Source organism: Acanthochromis polyacanthus, chromosome 21, assembly GCF_021347895.1.
Source record: "Acanthochromis polyacanthus isolate Apoly-LR-REF ecotype Palm Island chromosome 21, KAUST_Apoly_ChrSc, whole genome shotgun sequence".
NCBI lineage: Eukaryota > Metazoa > Chordata > Actinopteri > Pomacentridae > Acanthochromis > Acanthochromis polyacanthus.
In genome coordinates this window covers 31,756,152-31,777,529 of record NC_067133.1, presented here as the reverse complement: position 1 = coordinate 31,777,529, position 21,378 = coordinate 31,756,152, and the positions used below count along the sequence as shown (strand labels likewise).

At 40.5% G+C, this 21,378-nt stretch overlaps 2 protein-coding genes and 1 long non-coding RNA gene across 3 annotated transcripts in view; all 3 read left to right on the top strand.

Annotated features, from left to right (window-relative positions):
* Nucleotides 1–1,245, top strand: part of LOC110958031 (nuclear GTPase SLIP-GC-like) — a 139,341-nt gene extending 138,096 nt beyond the window's left edge. Inside the window, 1 exon segment of the mRNA XM_051941191.1 lies at nt 304–1,245. The gene's annotated coding sequence lies outside the window, so the exon portion shown is untranslated.
* The window catches only part of LOC127531560 (nuclear GTPase SLIP-GC-like), a 124,514-nt gene that overhangs the window by 23,600 nt on the left and 79,536 nt on the right, over nt 1–21,378 (top strand). The window lies entirely within an intron of this gene.
* On the top strand, nt 9,441–10,413 carry LOC127531575 (uncharacterized). The gene is made up of 3 exons (XR_007938700.1): nt 9,441–9,674; nt 9,823–9,904; nt 10,311–10,413. It is a non-coding gene; the product is annotated as an uncharacterized LOC127531575 (long non-coding RNA).

Here is a 21,378-nt window from a genome sequence, read left to right as displayed (position 1 = left end):
CAGATGACAACTCAGTCCCAGGTAACAGGAACATTTCAAAGTCAACTCATTGATGTAGAACTCTTAGAATCTTGTAAATAAACCGTTGATGTTCAAGAAGTCAACACATTCTTAAATATTTTGTTATTTTAGATGTTCCAACTGAACTTGAGATGGTGAAGAGATACTACGATGAACTGAAAGACAATCCAGACGGAGAAACATCACTACTGGAGTAAAACCTTGAATGTAAGTAGAACATTTTTATATTATTCATATTTATAATAGAATATAACCTGTCTGTCCGTCTGTCTGTTGTTTCAGCTTCCATCAGTGGACAGAAACATCAGAGGCCTGGTCTTCCACTGAACATCTCTGAGGATCACTGACTCAACACAGGACACTCTGGATTTGGTCTCAACCATTTTTATTAAGTTGGTTTCTATGTACTCTTTGATGCTTTGGTTTGATTTGTTCTTTGACTTTGTTTTTATGAATTTTGTGCTGAGATGTTACAGATTTTCTGGATTTTTTTTCCTTTTATTGATTCCAGTCCAGAGGCAACTAAAAAAGTAGAGAGAGATGAAATGCAAAGAGCCCTGGTTGGATTTGGACCAGTGATGTTGTGGTTTTCATCATAAAGGTACAAACCACAAAACATTTAGATTTTAAGGATTGAACTGTTCTTTTCTTGTTTTCCAGTATTGTGTTTGCATGTTTTCTGAGTTTAGTGTGGGTTCATTGGGATAGGAGCACTGCAGCTTCAGGGATTAGATCAATGTGTGTCATTTTAACCTTGAACCTTGAATACAGCTCAAACTGCAGGTTTGATTTAACACAGATTTTAGGTTTTAAATGTTTTAATGTTTTTCCTGTAAGTTCATACTAAGTTAAAGTACAGATGAAAGTAATAAAGCAGCAGCTTCTTACTGGAAATTAACATCATTTATTTTATTGTTGTTTTATTTTGCATGTAATCTACACTGACTCTAAATGAATAGATGTTTTTGATTTGATGTCCAACACATTTAACCTTCAATCTTGAATATAGCTCATACTGTAGGTTTGATCTGACATAGATTTGAGGTTGTTAAAGACAGACCTTGAATTAGTACTTTTCTTTACATTCAAAGACAAATATTTACCAAATGCAAGATAATAGTCTCATGATTTACTCTGTCGTTGTGGATTTATGTCTAATCTGAACTGATTCTAAATCCAATCATGTATTTGATCTACTGTCTAATAAACCTGAGTTAAAGTGTGCATGTAGTTTAATTCTTTTTTGTAAAAGTTGCTGGAGTTCTCTGACATCAGTTTTATTTGCAAAATGGAAATTATTTTTGGTGAATTCTTATTTTGATCTCATGACATTTTTCCTCAAACTCAGTTTTGTGAACCAAAACCACATTGTACTAAATATTTTAGTGACAAACACCACAGCTGTCAGACATCCATACAGACAGTTTAACAAACATCACAGCATAAATGTTGCCATCACTCAGAGTAATGGTTCAAACACGGTGGGATGCTTTTCTGAAGAAGTGACATCGCTGTCATTGTTTATTGTTTATTGTTTAATTAGCATCCCCATTAGCTGCCCTTTGAATTGCTGCTAGCCTTCCTAGGGTCCTTTAAAAAAAAAAAAAAAAAAAAAAAAAAAATATATATATATATATATATATATATATATATATATATATAATTTACAATTTACACAAAACATTTTACATGCACATTAGTATATACAGTGAAACATATTATAAATTACATTTAAGACATGCCAAGGACTTAAGTTTTCACATCGTCATCTGCAGAAGTTCTTGCACTAATGCCTTCTTGAATTTATTTTTGTTTTTAATTTTTCACAAAGAGGATGACAGTCTATTCCAGTTAGATATAGCTCTGTAAAACACTGTACGCTTTAGAGATTTTTTACCTTTGTGTGGAAGTTTTAAATCTCCACCTAGTGCCTGTCTTGTGGGGTATTTGTGAATGCTTCTGACAAAAACTAGTCGCTCAGAGAGAAACTGTGGATGATTTATAAAAATTGCATTCCAAATCAATAAAGATAATCGGACTTTAATTTTATTCTCAACTGTGAGCCAAGAAAGGCGTGAATGCAGAACTGCAACATTGGTTCTGTAGGAGCACTGGAGTACAGTCCTGCTGCCCTGTTTTGTGCCACTTGAAGTTTGTATAGTTCTGTTTGTGATGCAGATGACCATTAGCCTAGCTTAGCTAGACTGTATTCCCGTTGTAAGGGATATACGGGAATACGGTCTTGCCCTCCTCCATTGACACATTTTGACAGGTTTTCAAGCTCCGATCAGATCAGACCGAACCAATCAGAGCACCAGAGGCGGGAGTTAACGATGCGTCATCGTCAGGGCCGAGTTGGCGACCGCAACAGAGTGAGGTTTCTCTCGTGCGCTTTCCTCTGTTTTGCACAGGCTGAATTTGTCCTTTAAACCTCAACAAGAAGCAGCTCTTAAAGCTTTTCTTTTTAAAAAGGATGTATTTTTAATTCCGGCAGGCTGTACGATAGAATGCGTAATGCTGCCCTCCACTGTTGAAAGGGAGAGCTTAGATTTTCCTCAGGACCCCTGTACGGCGAAGGAAGCTGTTAAAACTACAAAACATCATGGCGGAAAGGCAATTGTTAGGTCGCTTAGTGATTGCGTCACACATGTGTTACGCTGATTGGCTGTGATCGGTAGTCCCGCCTCTGGGCTAGATTTGGTTCAATGGAGCAGTTCCAGACTGACTTTATGTGTATTTGTAATACACAATATAAAGGCTGTCTGGTCCCCAGGCAAGATGACCATATGACTGGACAGTATTCTAAATGACACAGAACAAGAGACTGAACAACCTGTTTAGCAATAGACATAGGAATAAATGCCATACATTTTCTGCGCATTGCAATGCCTTTGCACATTTTGATGTTACGTCGTCGATATGAGCAGACCAAGACAAGTAACAATCTAAGGTGACGCCCAATAACTTTGCTTCACCTGCTTTAACTGAAGCCCATTAACTGATAAGTTCAAATGAGTGTCATTTGTTAATTTTGATCTACTACCAAAAATTATGGATGTGGATTTACCTACATTTAAAGCCAGTTTGTTATCTTTCACCCACTTGCTAATATTTTGTAAATCATAATTTAACATGTCTGACACCGAGTTAGGAGTTTCTGCTGAACAGTACAGCGTAGAATCATCCGCATACATAACTACATTTGAGTTCTCCACAATTAAAGGTAGATCGTTCGTGAAAATTGAGTAGAGCAAAGGCCCAAGGCAGCTGCCCTGGGGCACTCCACAGTGTACTGCTCTAGTACAGGAATATCTGCCATTAAAGAACACACACTGCTTTCTGTCAGACAGATAGTTTTTCATCCATGACAGAGATGATGGAGAAAAATCATAACATTCTAGTTTTTTTTAAATAATATTGTGTGATCAATCAGGTCAAATGCTGCACTAAAATCCAACATCACTGCACCAACTAATCTGCTTGCATTCATTTCCTCCAACCAGTTGTCAGTCATGTGAGTTAAAGCAGTACTTGTGGAGTGACCTTCTCGATATGCATGCTGGTACTTTGTGATTAAATTATTAGAAAAAAAATATTTATGAACTTGTTCGAAAGCAATTTTTTCCATTACTTTGCTAAGCAATGGTAGTAGGCTAATAGGTCTACTATTCTGTCCTGTAAATGTGGCTCTCTTATTTTTAGGCAATGGTATAATTTTGGCCTCCTTCCATTTCTCTGGAAATGTACCATTTGATAAACTTAAATTTACCAAATGGGCAATAGGAGAGGACAAGGTTTGAGCTGCCACTCTTATAAGCCTTGGGTCTAAATGGTCCATTCCAGATGCCTTAACCTCAGAGAGAGCTATAAGAATTTTTTCGACAACCACTCTGTCAACTTGATGGAATGCAAAAATCCAGTTCTTCTCATGCATTAGTTTGCTTAAAATGACATCATAAGACACTGGATTATTTAGGCACATGCTAGATCTTAATGTTTCTACTTTAGTTATGAAATAATCATTAAAATAATTTGCAATTTTTACTGGTTTTGAAATGAAAACTCCATTATTTTCTATAAATGATGCCTCTGAGTGCCGACTCCTACCCATTATTTCATTTAACGTACTCCATAATTTTCTGCTGTCATGTTTTGCTTTGTTGATCTTTTCTGCAAAATACTCTTTTTTCCTCTTTTTATTAATTTTAACTATTTTATTTCTGAGAATTCTGTACTGTCCGTGATTGGCTAGTTCACCAGATAGGTTTGCCTTTCTTTTAGCTTTGTCTCGATCTAGCATTAAATCTTCAAGGTTTTTATCCAACCATGGGGCAAATTTATTTCTTACGCTCCTTTTTCTTAACGGGGCGTGTATATCAACAATTTTCATCAATATATCCATAAACCTTTCGAGAGCTGAGTTTGGGTCATTGTCTTCACACACTTTTGACCGGTCTACAGCTTGAATTTCACCAACACACTCTTCTTGGTTGAAATGTCTGTAGGATCATTTATGAATTATTTTACAGCCACCTTTAGGTAGTTTTGTTTTCCTTGTTATGGTCACTGCAGCCAGTAGGTTCTGAGACAGCTTTGGAGCACTGTTCAAAAACATTTGTGAAAATATGGTCTATACAGGTGCTAGATGTGCCTTGTGCAGTGGTAGTAACTCTTGTGGGCTGAATCATGACCTGTTTTAGGCCACCTGCCATGGCTGTAGACTTTAGTCTTTTATGCATTGGACAGTTTGGTGAAAGCCAGTCAATATTAAAATCACCTAATATAAATATCTCTCTATTTAGACCGTAAACAGTATCAAACATGTCGCAGATGTCATCTAAATATTGGATATTAGCACTCGGGGGTCTATATACACAGCCAACTAAGACAGGCTTCAGGTGTGGTAAATGAACTTGTACCCACAATGCTTCAATGTTCTGCCACAAGAGGTCCTCAAACTTTAACAGGGATATCTTCTCTTACATAGAATGCAATACCACCACCATATTTATCTCTGTCCCTCCTGAATAATCTGTATCCTTCTATCTTTACTTCATCGTCTGTGGAAGTAGAGTCAAGGCGTGTTTCAGAAAGAGCTAGGATTTGTATGCGGTTGGACTGCACAATATGATTAATATCTTGAGTTTTATATCTCAAACTGCAGATGTTCAAGTGAGCTATTGTAAGCCCTTTAAATGGAAAAGCCAAATGACACATGTCAGTGGCCATGATAAAAATAAATTTAAAACACATAAAACCAAAGTGTACATTTAAAGCTACATACTGTTAACTTGTTGTTTGGGCTCCTTCGTTCTTGGATTTTATGATCAGTTTGTCATATTTCAAAGTGGCCATTTCTCCTCTCTCACGAGCAGCACGCAGCTTAGGCAGCAGTTCTTTTCTCTTCTTCATTACAGCCTCAGAGTAGTCCTCGTTTATGTAGATGTGGGTGCCTTTTAGTTTCTTTGCAGAAGATAAGATGGTCTGCTTGTCCTTGAAACGCAGGAGTTTGACAATTATCTGTCTGGGTTTCCCCCCTTCCTGGTACAGACCCATCCTATGTGCCCTTTCAATTTCAATGTTGTTACTATTTAAACCCATTTTGGTGAATGTGTCCTTGATTTTCTTCTCAGATACATCCCAACTCTCTCCTCTTTCTTCAGGAATACCATCCACAACAAGGTTATTTCTCCTCGACTTGTTTTCACTATAATCCACCTTCATTGCCATCTTCTCCAGCTCCTCCTTTGATTTTATTATTTCCATTTCAACCCTTTTCAACTTGTCCATTTCCTCTTGTGCTTTAGTCATTTTGTCAACTTTATCCTGGGTGAACTCAAGGCTCATTTTGATTCCTTGAACATCTTTAAAGACATCATCATCCAACCTTTTGTTTGTGCCATCAATGATGAGCTGCACAAAAGACTTAAAGTTGTCCTGCTGTTGCTGTAACATCTCCTTATAGAAGTCCTTCTGCTGCTCAAGCATATGAATTAGAGTGCCCATAGTCAAAGGTGACTCATCCTCTGGTGGTGCAGTCTTTGATTGTTTGGGAGGCATGGTGTTTCTTACCCTGAGTTTCTTCCTGGATCTAGGATATAGAACCAGGAAAATCTGGGCCTGTGGCCTACTCAGGTCCTTTCTCCAGACAAACAAGATTTAGAGGATAATCCAGTGGTTTCTCCACCCAGTATTAACAAACTGGTGTAAATTGAATCTTCATATAACTTGTACCAAACACAAGATGAAGAAAAAAGAAAGGATTATAGTGATATTTGATTGATTGGAAACAGTCAGTCAGCTCACTTCACATGAAAGCAACCATCTTGGAATGGATGGTCTGATGGATGGTCAAAATCTTCTTGTTTTCTCATTTTGGACATGAAGAAAAAGATCTCAGCTCAGTCCTGATTCTTTTCATTTATGAAACACAAAGGGCTTCTTCAGGACTTTTCATTTCATTTTATTATTGTGCAAGGAAATAAATGAATGAGATGTGTGTGTACTCTCTGAGGCATCGTGAAACAACTTTATTAACTCATTCGCTGCCAATGACGTCTATAGACGTCAATCATGTTTTTTGACTGGGGGGGGGCTGCAGGATAGTCTGTCGGAGCTTGTCGGTGAAAATCCTGGAGTTTTGGAACGTGAGAGTGTTGCGGTGGGCCAAAAGAATGACAAAGACAGTGACCATGGTGGGGCGACAGCAAAAAGTGCCGTTACCAGCAGCCGCTGGCGATCAAAGCCGCGCTTGGTTTCGGTTTCGGTTTCGGTTTCGCCACCACCGCTCTCTTGAGCTCATCTGACGAAGCCGAGTCAGATGAGTTTAGAGCGAGCACACATACACACACACAGACACAGACACACAGACACAGACACACACACACACACACACACACACAGACACACAGACACACACACATATTTTGTTTATATTTTGTAAGATGTATTGTTCTGAACCAAAATGTTGACTTGTGGTGTTTGTTTGTAAATAAATGATTTAGCTAACAAAAGGTTAAAAAGTTGACGTCAAAATGCTTTTTCCGAGTTGTTTTTGTTGTTTCATATAAGTAAACAACTGTTCAGTTGTGTGGGACGTCACTAAACTAAAAAATATTGGTATCAAAGTGATTGATGTGCCTCTCTGCAGAAAAAGCTCGTTATCTCTGTTTTTTGGTCAAAAACAGGTGTTTTTGCTGAAACGACTCTATGTTCTGCTGCCGATAACTTTAGAACCGAAAATGCTAGAAACAAACTTTTTTTTCCTGATGAAAGAAGAGAAGCTACACTTTCTTTTGATAGTTTCAATGTTTATGTAGTCTTAAAACTTGATATTCTGTAGATCTTGAAAAATCTGTCAAAATTCTTAAAAACTCTGGCAGTAGGGGGCTCTTTGCTCTGAAAACAGCTGGCAGCCAATGAGTTAATTAGATATCTGAACTTTAGATTTCTGTCAGTATCGCTCAGTGTTCAGATTAAAACAATCAGAAGTCAAAAACAATAAAAATCACTGAGAGAAAGAAAAAACTTATCGGTGTTGTTCCATCAACCACTCACTGATTCTACTAGCCTAGCCATGCTACACCCATGTTTCTGAAGGCACAAGGGTCTAGGGAAGCTCGACAGGGAGGGAGGCGGGCTAAAAGGTTGTCTATCAAATCCCTCTGCAGCAATTGGGTAGGTATACAACCAATCAGTGCAACGAATAGGCTGACAGAGTTCCTAGAGCACCGGCGGATTGTGGCTAAGTCCCATTAGCTTCCCAACCAGCGGAGCCAACTGGTATATTCAGGATTTGCCATATCCCGTCGGCATAAGTCCAAATACGTCTTTCTTCTCAATGAAACACTTCAGTGCCGTCCTTTGTTTATCTTTCAAGTTGAATTTTAGCTTCAAATCTTTAAGGGCTGTGGCCAAAGCCGAGTCCAAAGATAACTGTTTATTGTGCGCCGGTTGTTTCTGTCAGAATCGTCGTCGCGCCTCTGTCATCACTTAGTTACGCCCGCCTTCTGACTCTACACTTCATGGTGATTGGTCTGGCCAGTTTTAGGAGAATCCAGCCTCGAGCCTCATGGAGGGTAACTAGACCCACCCTGGCAGAGAATTAAATTCGTTGCCGTGGGTTGTCTAGCGCGGCTAGGCTATGATTCTACAGCAGGAAAAACCTGTTTCAGCAAGTAGCTTCTGTTAGTTTTACCTCAGGGTAAACAGAGTGAATTGTTGTTGGAGTTTATGTGTTTGGGTGTGTACAGCGGTGAATATACCGTTGGTCTGTTGAACCATGAAATTATATAATGTGAACAGGTGATCCAGGAACAATTTCAATATTCAAATGACTCAAGCAGTAAAACAATACGACCAAAGCTTTCATCTTGTGATTACAAAACCTCCACTGAGTGTGACAGCAGGCTATCAACAGGAATATTTTGTATTCATATTTACCCTGATTTCTACACTGAAACATCCCTGTTAGAACTGAAATAACAGACGTAGCCTACATTCACTGAATTCCTGTGATTAGATTGTCTCTGATTTTGAACACTGCTTGATGTGTTTAACTACCGACATCGATAAGAAGTTTTATTTTCTGCTGTGTTGGCAGAGAGGAGAGTGAGAGGTGGAGACAAACAGGACAAGTGAAATCAAACACCAGTGCAGACGTGTTGGTGAACGACGGAACAACAAACACACGAATTACATCTGATGGCAAAATAACATGTAGAACTCTGACCCTCCTGCTGTGCTATTCTGTACTGATAATCCTCTCAATAAGAGGCTACAGATTTTTTAGACAGAAAAACAAAGTTTTTACAGTGTATACACTGCTGTTCAAAAGTTGGGGGTCATCCAGATAATTCCATGTTTTCCACTTTTATCCATGTGCTAACATAACTGAACAAGGGTTTTCTAACCATCAATGAGCCTTTCAACAGCATTAGCTAACACAATGTAGCATTAGAACACAGGAGTGATGGTTGCTGGAAATGTTCCTCTGTACCCCTATGGAGATATTCCATTAAAAATCAGCTGTTTACAGCTACAATAGTCAATTATCACATTAACTATGTCTACACTGGATTTATCATTCATTCAATATTATGTTCATTGAAAATACTGCTTTTCTTTCAACAATAAGAACATTTCTAAGTGATCCAAACTTGTGAATGGTGGTGTACATGCTGAAAATCTGAGTGTGATTTTATTCTATTCTAACTTCAAAGCCTTCAAATCTGTTTGTTTCCTCTAAGACACAACTGAATGTCACATTTCCTTCATTTATTTATTGCTGCTCTTTGTCTTCTCTCCACTAACTCTCCTGTTTTTTTTCAGATCCAGCCACTCCCATCAGCTCCTATTCAAATTTTCCAACCTTTTTTTGATCACATGAGCCACACCTGTTTATCTGTTCTTTATTCCTGGTCAGCCTCTTACTGCAGGTTTATTCCTGCTGCCTCTCTCATAGAGTTTATTTTGTTCTGATCTGTTCCTTTTTTATAGAACTCTCCTGTTTCTCACCTCCTGTTGTTCCTGAACTGTTGCTGCTGTATTTTTTCCTCATGTCTTTGGCTGCCTGTTGCAGGTCTGTGTCTCTCTACTGACGTCGCCCTCCTGAACTCCTCACCTGCTCTGGTCTGCGTTACCTTCAATATCAGGTGAACCATTTAAGCTTCAATCACAACTCAGAGCTGATTCATCTTCCTGTATAAGCTCCATGTAAATGCAGTTAAGGGGTAATTAATCACAACACTCTGAAATGTTGAGCAGTAATGATTGATGACAACATTTTCATTTATCTTTCAGTTCCTGTTCTTGGTCATGGATGACTTTGTTTGTAACAAACTGACTGAATGGGGTCTTAGTGAGCTCATTGATAGATTTAAAGGTAAAGTATGACCATATATCATTGCTTTGTACAGTATTATTCATTATTGATGTGATCTGCCAATAATGAAACATAACATGCACTAATACAGACATAAAAATGCTGCAGCATTGTTCTGCTGGTTCTATTGTTCTCATCTGTGAGTGAACAGAAATACTGATGGTAAAACATTTGTACATTATCACACAGAACAAGCAGAGACATGAGCTTTGCTGGAGCATCTTGGAGGCTGTTAAATAAAGTTACAGTAGAAGAGAATGAAGATGCATTCAGCTCATACAGCCACTGACACATTAACAGCTGTGTCCACATGTTTCACTGCTTTATGGGATAGATTTCTGCAGCTATTTGAAGATAATGTTTATTTATGTATGACAGAGATTGAACTTAGTATCCTGAATTACAGATGAAGAAATTGACAAGAAACGTCTGTATGATCTTGATGATCAAGACATTAAAGAGCTGTTCCCAAAAATGGGACCAAGAGCTACATTCAAGAAGGAACTCAGGAAGTTAAAGGTAATGTTCTGTATCTGAAAATATTCTGCTCACTTTAACATTTGGTGTCATAAACCTCACTAATGTACAGTAGATGCATGCTGTTACAGGGGAACTTTAAAAAATATATATATCATATGGCGGCTGGCACACTGGATCAGTCGTCATCACTGTGTCCTCATAGTTAGAAGGTCCTGGTTTGAATCTGGTTCTGGTCTTTCTGCATGGAGTCTCCATGTTCTCCCATAGTCCAACAACATGCTGAGGTTAACTGGTGATTCTAAATTATCCGTAGGTGTGAATGTGAGTGTGATTGTTTGTTTCTCTGTGTGGCTCTGTTACCTGTCCAGATGAACCTGCCTTCCTCCTTGGTTCAGCCCCCGATGCCCCATAGAGGGCTGAGTGGTGTAGAGAAATGTTTAGAACATCTCATTGAAAATATTAGCATTTACTAATATTTGCAACTGTCTTCTTTACATCAGAAAAAACAAAAAACAAATCAGGAAGCAGCTGATTCTCCTGTTCCAGTAAGTTAATTCCAGTTTTATTCTGATTAGACAGGATTGATTAAAGAAATTAAATTTTCATTATCTGCTCAAACGTTTGCATGACTTCACAGTGGTGGAAAAAAAGTGTTTGGACACCCTTAAAATATTACACAATCCTAAATATTGCAATGAAATATTTGTGAAAAAATCTTTTTTGTGCTTCAAAAGATGTGGCTGCAGACACAAACAAATACAAATTTTATTTTTTTGTTTATTGTTTACAAGAAAATCTAACAAAATTAAATTCTTGACAATTTCAATCTGTCAGTTCTCAACACTGTCGGTGTCAAAGTCAACAAATAACAGAATGTGTTCAAAACTGAACAGAAAATAAATTAATCATCACATCATCAGATTAATATTTAATAGTCCTGCCGTTAGCAGCAGCAGAGCTCTAATCCTGGCTGGATGTTCTCCACCAGCCTTTCACTCTGTTGAGGATCATCTGGTCCCATTCTTCTTGAATCACTGATTTTAATTCTTCTAAATTTTTTTTGGTTTAATGCTTTGAAACAGACCTTTTGATAATTCACCACAGATTTTCAGTCATGTCTGTGGATCCAGCTGGTCACTCTAAGACCTGAATACTGAGCTCCTGCAGACAAGTTCTACTGGGCCTGGATGAGTTCTCTTGGACTTGGATGAGTTCTGCTGGTCCTGGATGAGTTCTTCTGTTCCTGATGAGTTCTACTGGGCCTGGATGAGTTCTGCTGGTCCCGGATGAGTTCAAGGAGCATTATCTGGTAGAAAATCCAGTTTGACCTCGATGGAACAGAGCAGAAGGGAGCATGTGGGTTTGGAGAATGGAACAATACTTGGCAGACTTCAATGTGAGATGACCAACACCAGCAGCACTCATGTGTTCCCAAACCATGATGCTGCCTCCACCATGCTTGAAAGCAGGTAGTGTCCATGCTGGAGATAATGCTTCTCCTAGCATTCTGCGTATCCTCACATTAGCAGGAGGAAGACAAAGCTGGAAACTGGACTCATCTGACCACAGAATCTTCTTCCACTTCCTGGCTGTCCAGTTCTTGGGGCTAACTTCTGTCTCTCATTGATCAGGGCCTTCTTGACAGCCTTGTAGGACCTTCAGCCATGATCTAAAGTCTGGTGGAACTCTGGACACCAGTTTGGCCTGACCACTGCTGCTGAAGCTCCTGTGACGTCATTCAGTGGTTTTCCTGCACATGTGGATCAGGATGTGATCGTTTCTTGTTGAAGAAACCGTTGGACGCCCAGATCTTGGTTTGTCTTCCAAGCTGTTGCCTCATCTGTATTTCTGCAGAGTGAATCCAACTGCTGAAGGTCTGCATCTGCACTTCCTGGCTGTCTGGTGGCAGCTGTACCCTTCCTGACTGAGAATCTGCATCTTCAGCCATGTTTCCTGCATTGGGTTCCTTGTTTTAGCCATTTTTGTCTCTGAAGAATTTTGAATTGTGCAGCTTTTTATAAACACGAAACACGGCAACAAAAAATTGTGTCTTTTAATAAAATGCATGACAATCATTAGTGGATCACTGACACCAAAATGACCAAATATTCAAAATTTCTTATGTATTTTTTTTGGAACAAATAATTTTTAAGATTTTAATGACTTTCTTAGGATTTGTTTAGTATTTTGGCTGAGACTGTACTAAAAGAAACTGCACTTGAAGACCTAAGAGTGATTCTTATGCAATATTTCACAACTGCATGGCGTGTCCAAAAACTTTGTTCCACCACTACACATTGTGTTAAATCATATCTGTGGAGTCAACAGCTGATTCAGTTCAGGTAAGGAGAAATTTTACATGTGACGAGTAAACATGTTGATAATCTGCATTTGAGACACTAACCTGGAACACTGTTGTTGACTGACCATTGAGGATGTTAAACATATAATCACTCGTTATTCATCTCTGGATTCAGTGCCAATAGCTGTAATTTCTTTCATTATTTCTTGAATAAATATCGTCTAACAAATACTGATGTTCATCTGCAGGTTTTGCCATCCACAAGTACTCAAGGTGAGATACGCAGCCTGTTTTGATTATAAAATATTCAAAACTAATCTACTGAAACATGTCAATACTGAGAGAACAGAGACATGAAGCTAACTTTTTTGTCTTACTAAAAAAATCCAATAAGTAAAGAGAAAGTTGGATCATCAGAGTGAATACAGCAAATGGCAATCACCAAACAAGCGACAACGTGGCAATAAAACCCCGTCATATACAGGTAATCACACTTCACCGAGACACTTTAAAAAGATCATATTTGAACAGTCAACAGCATGAATACTTTTGTAAGTGACTAAAGTATGATCCACTCTGAGGCATCTTACATTTACTTTGTAGAAAAAATTCCTTTTAGATTTCTTTCTTTCTTTCCTTCTATTTATAAGGCTTACAACTCTGTGCAATGATTGAATGAACTGGTCCATGCTTCTATCTGAATAGTTCATTATTGTTGCACCAACAGAAGCAAAAACACTGTCTGATGTGAAAAACATCATGGGATCAGTCCTTGCAAGACTTCAACAACAAGACAACACGAAGCTCAATGCTTTCCTGAGGTGAGTATTAAGTTTTCCTGGTCTACAGCTGACCATGAACCAGATCCACAGAGGAACAGAAAGAGTTTCTGTCGAGGGTCTTTGCAACAGTTCACCAAATTAACATTAACCTCTATTGATTTGGACTGAGATCAAACTCTCTTGTGACAACAAGATAAGATCAAAACCATGCAAAATATTTGTTCCAAAACCAGTTGTGTTACACAGTTTCTTTCATTACAACATCCACAGATGATTTGATAGTAAAATCTCTCTGGAAATGCTGGCAGAGATCCACAGAGGAACAGAAAGAGTTTGTTGGAAATCTGCTGGCTCAAAAATATACATACAACAATGTTTATATTTGGTTAAATGTCTCATTGGCCATTTTTATTTAAGTTAGGTTCTTTTGGTTTCTGTCCACAAGCTTCTGGTTGTATTTTGACCACTGCTATTGATTGACTTTGGGAATGCAAGTCTAAAACCTTCACTGTAACCTGATTAAACCATTTATTAACTCCCTGTGTCCAAGATCAACCTTTTGCTGGTGGTTTTAGGTTTTCCTGAAGAATGTGGAGGTGATCCTCCTTCATTTTTCCATTTACTTTGTGTAATGCTCCATTTCCACAGAGCATGATACTGCCACCACCATGCTTTATGGTAGGTTTGGTGTTCTTGGGGTCAAAGGCCTCACTTTCAGTTTTTGTTCCATCTGACCACAGAACTTTACTACAGAAGGTCTTTCCTTTGTCCATGTGATCAGCAGCAGACTCGAGTGGAGCTTTAAGGTTCTGCTTCTAGAGGAAGAACTTCCTTCTTCATGGATCCTCTCAGCTCATGTTGATGTCAAACACTCTGTGTTCCAGCAGCTTCTCATCCATTCAGACCTGCTTTCTAATGATTCTTGGTTGACTCTTGACCATCCTGACCAATGGTCTCTCAGCAGCAAGTGATAATTTGTGTTTTCTTCCTGATGGTGGCAGTAACACAACTGGACCATGAACTTTATCCTGACAACCAGATGATTCTTGATCTGAAGCTGCTTTGAAATAGCTCCAAGTGACTTTCTGACTTGTTCAAGTCAATGATTTGCTTTTTTGGTCTCTGCTTGACTCCTCAGACTTTCCCACTGTAGAGTTTCTAATGGGTGGATCTAATGGACCCTATTTAAATTGGCTCAGAGGAGTCAGCAGCTGTAGTCACTTGTAATCGCTGGTATATTTCTGACCCAACAGATTCTGTCATATTTCCAGAGGAGCTACAATCTATAAAAGAACCAAAAGTGTATGGCTGTTTTTTTTTTTTTTGCATACTTTCCCCACTTTTACATTTAATGTTCTGCCCTCACTGTTCGGCATGAGCACTGCTAGGCAGACAGATAACTCTTTGACACAATGACAGGTGTATTGTCTTCTTTAATGAGACGTATCCTTTATAAGCCAACACAGTAAAACTGTAAGAAAAACAAAATCACATTTTTCAGGCTCTAGACTGTAATATTTTAAGCATGAAAATAACAATCGTGTGTTTTAAATCTTCACAAGCAAATATAAAGATGACATTAAACATATGCCTAAACAAAACAAAATGCTTGCAATATCACAATAGCCCCTGATATACAGTGGGTACAGAAAGTATTCAGACCCCTTGATATTTTTCACTCTCTGTGTCATTGGAGCCATTTGCCAAAATCAAAAAAGTTCATTTTATTTCTCATTAATGTACACTCAGCACCCCATCTTGACAGAAAAAAACAGAAATGTAGAAATTTTTGCAAATGTATTAAAAAAAAAACTGTAATATCACATGGTCAGAAGTATTGAGACCCTGTGCTCAGTACTGAGTAGAAGCACCCTTTTCAGCTAGTACAGCCATGAGTCTTCTTGGGAATGATGCAACAAGTTTTTCACACCTGGATTTGGGGATCCTCTGCCATTCTTCCTTGCAGATCCTCTCCAGTTCTGTCAGGCTGGATGGTGAACGTTGGTGGACAGACATTTTGAGGTCTCTCCAGAGATGCTCAATTGGGTTTAGGTCAGGGCTCTGGCTGGGCCAGTCAAGAACGGTCACAGAGTTGTTCTGAAGCCACTCCTTTGTTATTTTAGCTGTGTGTTTAGGGTCATTGTCCTGTTGAAAGGTGAACCTTCGGCCCAGTCTGAGGTCCTGAGCACTCTGGAAGAGGTTTTCCTCCAGGATATCTCTGTACTTGGCCGCATTCATCCTTCCTTCAATTGCAACCAGTCGTCCTGTCCCTGCAGCTGAAAAACACCCCCCCCCCCCCCACAACATGATGCTCCCACCACCATGTTTCACTGTAGGGATTGTATTGGGCAGGTGATGAGCAGTGCCTGCTTTTCTCCACACATACCGCTTAGAATTAACACCAAAAAGTTCAATCTTGGTCTCATCAGACCAGAGAATCTTATTCCTCATAGTCTGGGAGTCCTTCATGTGTTTTTTCAAACTCTATGCGGGCTTTCATGTGTCTTGCACTGAGGAGAGGCTTCCGTCGGGCCACTCTGCCATAAAGCCCCGACTGGTGGAGGGCTGCAGTGATAGCTGACTTTGTGGAACTTTCTCCTATCTCCCGACTGCATCTCTGGAGCTCAGCCACAGTGATCTTTGGGTTCTTCTTTACCTCTCTCACCAAGGCTCTTCTCCCACCATTGCTCAGTTTGGCTGGACGGCCAGGTCTAGGAAGAGTTGTGCTCGTCCCAAACTTCTTCCATTTGAGGATTGTGGAGGCCACTGTGCTCTGAGGAACCTTGAGTGCTGCAGAAATTCTTTTATAACCTTGTCCAGATCTGTGCCTTGCCACAATTCTGTCTCTGAGCTCCTTGGGCAGTTCCTTCCACCTCATGATTCTCATTTGCTCTGACATGCACTGTGAGCTGTAAGGTCTTATATAGACAGGTGTGTGCCTTTCCGAATCAAGTCCAATCAGTTTAATTAAACACAGCTGGACTCCAAGCAGAACCATCTGGAGGAGGATCAGAAGAAATGGACAGCATGTGAGGTAAATATGAATGTTGCTGCAAAGGGTCTGAATACTTCTGACCATGTGATATTACAGTTTTTCTTTTTTAATAAATTTGGAAAAAATTCTACATTTGTGGTTTTTTCTGTCAAGATGGGGTGCTGAGTGTACATTAATGAGAAATAAAATGAACTTTTTTGATTTTGGCAAATGGCTGCAATGACACAGAGAGTGAAAAATTTCAAGGGGTCTGAATACTTTCTGTACCCACTGTAAATGAAAATACTCACAGACAATGCCTTCCTTAGTACAACAAAGAAGGATGGATGCAGATTGAACCGTGATAATTCAGACCTCTGTCATTGACAGCCACAACCGAACATATAAGCCACTCCCTTCTCTTACCTGACTGAGTCATTCCCATTGGGTGTCGTCGTGAACAAAGAATGGATGTAAAAAAATAACAGCACCCCCTGCTGGCAGCATCCATGTCTGCCAGCACATTTAAGATCATCAAAAAAATGTAAATATCAGACAAAGTGTAGAGGTTTATGTCTTGTGAGGATTTGCAATAACTTACACTGAGTCTGGTTAGCAAAAACTAAGCCAAGCTGCACGAATCACAAATCCACTTCGGACACGTCGTGATAAAAGAAAAAATATAAACTCTCCGGTTTATTTCGTTCCCAAAAATAGAATTCCACAGGCAGGAAAAATGTGGCTGGCTAATACACTTATTGTAACTTTTGCTGAACGCAGGGAAGAAAACTGTATGCTTCTCTCTCTATCGAGCACAGACTGCGACTGCCGTAAAACACAGGGTAAACAAAACATCTGCGTCTGCACTTGAGACGTTAAAGGGCAGGTACACCTTTTTATCAACATGTATGCACATCTTAGGTCATCATACCAAAATGAAACTCAAATTATATTCAATCATATGTTCAATAAGCTGCTCCCTTTTAGTCACTACATACCCAGCCCCTAATTGCTTTCTAGGGTACAAACAATTACAACTTATCTGAACGTCTTTCATCTTGGAACATCTCTCATTGGAGTAATACTAAACAACAGTCTGTAAAAACAGTCTCATATTGCCTCTTGAAGTAAGCAGAGCTTTGTTATTGGTCTCTCAAGCTCATTAGTCTTTGTCTTGACTCGGACTTTGCGGACCATGCCATGCTCATCCTCAATAGTCCTGATGATCCTTCCCATCAGCCAGGATCCCCTAGGTTCTGAGTCGTCGACGATCAAGACCACGTCTCCTGGGACGAAGTTTCGTGATGGATGGTTCCATTTTTGTCCTGTTTGAAGTTGAGGCAAATACTCCTTGATCCAGTGCTTCCAGAAGAGGTCGCTCATATACTGGACTTGCCTCCATCTTCTACGTGCATAGATGTCATCCTTCTGGAAGAGTCCTGGTGGTAAGTTGGGTTGAGTCTTCAGTAGCAGCAAGTGCTGTGGGGTGAGCGCTTCCAGATCGTTGATATCATATGAAGGCGTGGTAAGAGACCTACTGCTCAGGGTGGCTTCACAGTTGCAGAAGGACGTCTGAAGACCCTCCTCATCCAAGCTTTGTTCTCTCAGCGTGGCGGTCATGATCTTTCTGATGGAGCGGATAATTCTCTCCCACACCCCTCCTTGGAGTGATCCGGATGGTGGATTAAACATCCATCTGATGTCACGCTGGAGCAAGCTATCCTCAATCTGTGAAGTATTCCACTCCTTTATAGCCTTTCTGAGCTTGTGGTCGGTTCCAACGAAGTTGGTCCCATTTTCAGAAAGCATTTCCTTTACTTGACCTCTTCTTGCGATGAAGCGACGCAGAGCATGAATAAAAGAGTCTGTGTCCAGTGACGTTGCCATTTCGATGTGGACTGCACGACTTATGAGGCATGTAAATAGGACACCGTACCTTTTAACAGATGATCTTCCACGCTTCACATCGAATGGTCCAAACAGATCCACACCACTTCTAGTGAAAGGTGGTTCGTCTGGTACGACCGTTTCTTGGTAAGTCTGCCATCATTTGTGTGCCTGGTGCACCATGCTGTCTTCTACAAACAGCACAGCGGGACAGTATTTTCCTGATTGTCGTAGGAGAATCTATAATGCAATATCTTTGATGTATGTGAGACAAGACGTGATTGCGTCCACTGTGTCCCAGATGCTCATGTACATCCTGGATGATCAGGTCAACCACGTGATGGTCTTTAGGCAGAAGCATCGGATGCTTGGCTTCTGTTGGCATACATGCTCGACTGAGCCTCCCTCCAACGCGAAGGATTCCTTCTTGAAGCTGTGGGTTCAGTTTGTAGATTTGACTACCTTTCTTAACAGTCTCTTTTCTCTGAAGAGCAGATATTTCCTCTTGGAATTTCCTTTGCTGACAGTAGCGGATGATATCCAGCTCGGCTTGTTGCGTATCATCCACAGTCAGATAAGCTTGTTTAAGACTCCTCTTGTAGTTTGCCATTTCTTTGTTCATTTGTTCTTGATCCTTGTATACTTCACACAGTTCTTTTTCTCTTCTTTGACAGGTTCAGCAGGATTCCCTTAACTCGAGTGAACCATGCTACTGCCTTCTTGAGTCGTATCCATGAAGAGAAGTATTCTGTTAGCCGTTGCATTCCTTCACTGCTTTCCTTCACTGTTGTAGCATTAACAAGTATGCCCTTCTTGACTTCAGGATCTACTACTGTGAGCTCCTCTTGATGATCCAGATTGTCTGGCCATTCTGGTTCTAGTTTGCTGAGGAAGGCAGGCCCTGAGAGCCACACTTTCTTATGAACAAAGATGTTCGCTCTTTGCCCCCTGGAAGCGAAATCAGCTGGATTTAACTGTGTGTTTATGTAGCGCCATTGTTTCACTCTTGAGACTTGTAAGATAGTAGCGACCCGGTTAGCCACAAATGTTTTGAATCTGACGTTCTCGTTCACTATGTACTTGAGTATGGCAGTGCTATCTGTCCAGAACTTGGACTCTCTCAGTGGCAGCTGCAGCTCTTTCTTTAGCATGACATCTAACTTCACAGCTAAGGCAGCCGCCGTCAGCTCCAACCGCGGGATAGTTATGGACTTCAGCGGGGCGACCCTTGCCTTTCCCAAGACAAATGAGCTGTGTATTTGGTCATTGCTACTCTTTTGGACTAGGTATGTGATAGTACCATAGCCTGCTTCACTTGCATCACAAACGTGATGTAGTTGAGCCTCCACGGTGGCTCCGAACTCTGGTGGCTTGAAGCACCTATCCAATCCAAAGTCTGTGAGATGCTGAAGCTCTTCCATCCACCTTGACCATTGTTGTCCGAGATGATCTGGCACAGCATCGTCCCATCCCGTTCTCAGTCTGCATAGTTCTTGCAGGATGTTTCTGGCAAGCAGTATGACAGGAGACAACATCCCCAGTGGGTCATAAATTGAACTCATCATTGACAAGATTCCCCTTCAGGTGAGAGGCTTCTGCTGGATGTTAACATGGAACTTGAATTCATCTGACTGGATACACCACTGTACCCCCAAAGCCCTCTCGATGGAGAGTGCATCTTGATCGAGATCAATGTTTTTAACTTCTGTCACCCTGTCCTCTTGTGGAATGCTTGACAACACGTTCCGGCTGTTGGTCATCCATTTTATTAGCCTGAATCCTCCTGTTTGACAGATGGCTTTCAAGTCTTGACGTAGCTTGACTGCTTCTTGTTCAGAGGCAACTGATTTCAAACAATCGTCAACATAGAAATGATGTAAGACTGTGTCCACTGCAGCTGCGTCAAACCTGTTCTGGTTATCTTCAGCGCATTTTTTCAACGCATCACTGGCGCAGCTTGGAGAGGAGGTGGCGTCAAATAAGTGAACCTGCATCCTGTATTCTTGCAGCTCTTGGGAGATGTCGCCATCCGGCCACCACAGGAACCTGAGAAGGTCAGCGTCTTCTGGTGGGACTCGGACTTGGTGGAGCATTGATTCCACATCTGCCATTACTGCAACCTGTTCAAGACGGAACCTTATTAAGACACCGATTAGACTGCTTGTCACGTCTGGCCCTTGTAACAATTGTCCGTTGAGTGTGGCTCCTTGGTACAAGGCTCCACAGTCGAATACCACTCTTATTTTCTCTTTCTTAGGGTGGTAGAAACCGTGATGCGGAATAAACCACACCTTTCCATCGCTCCGGTTTAATTCTTCATCTGGTACTTTAACGGCGTGCCCTTGTTGATCACTTCGTTCATGAAGTTGACATAGTCTTCCTTGAATGTCTGGTTTCTTTGAAGCTTCTTCTTCAAGTTGAGCGCTCGTTGTTCTGCCACTGCTTTGTTGTTGGGCATTTTCACATCTTTGTTCTTCAATGGTAAACCAATAGAGTAGTGGCCATCGACTAGCTTGGCTGATTCAGAGACTCTGTCCATGAACAGCTGATCATCCTTTGACATCTTTAAACATTCTCCTTGAGCATTCTCAGGAAAATCACACTTGAATTGCTGACTCCATAATTCTTCCAGTAGAGCCACAGAGATGCGATTCATTTTGATCTGTGCGTATCCATGTTTTGTCTGACGTCTGATGTTCTCACGCAGAGGTCCGTTTATAGTCCATCCCAGCGCTGTGCGTACTGCATATGGCCCATCTTTGATGCTGCGGATTACCTCCTCTGGTTCTAAGGCCTTTGCTACATTGGTTCCAATCAGAAGACCGACGTCTGCGTTGATCGAAGGAATTTGTACACTTCGCAGATGTGGCCACTTATCCACGTCCTCTTGAGTTGGAATGTTCTCTTTACTCACAGGGATAGCCTTTTGAGCAAAAACCTCCGTAAGCTCAATGAAGTTATCGTCCTCGAGGCTGCTCTCTTCGAGGTCTGGTACGGCTTTCCAGGATACTGCCTTTTGTTCTCCCATTGTAGTGAGTAGAATGTTCAC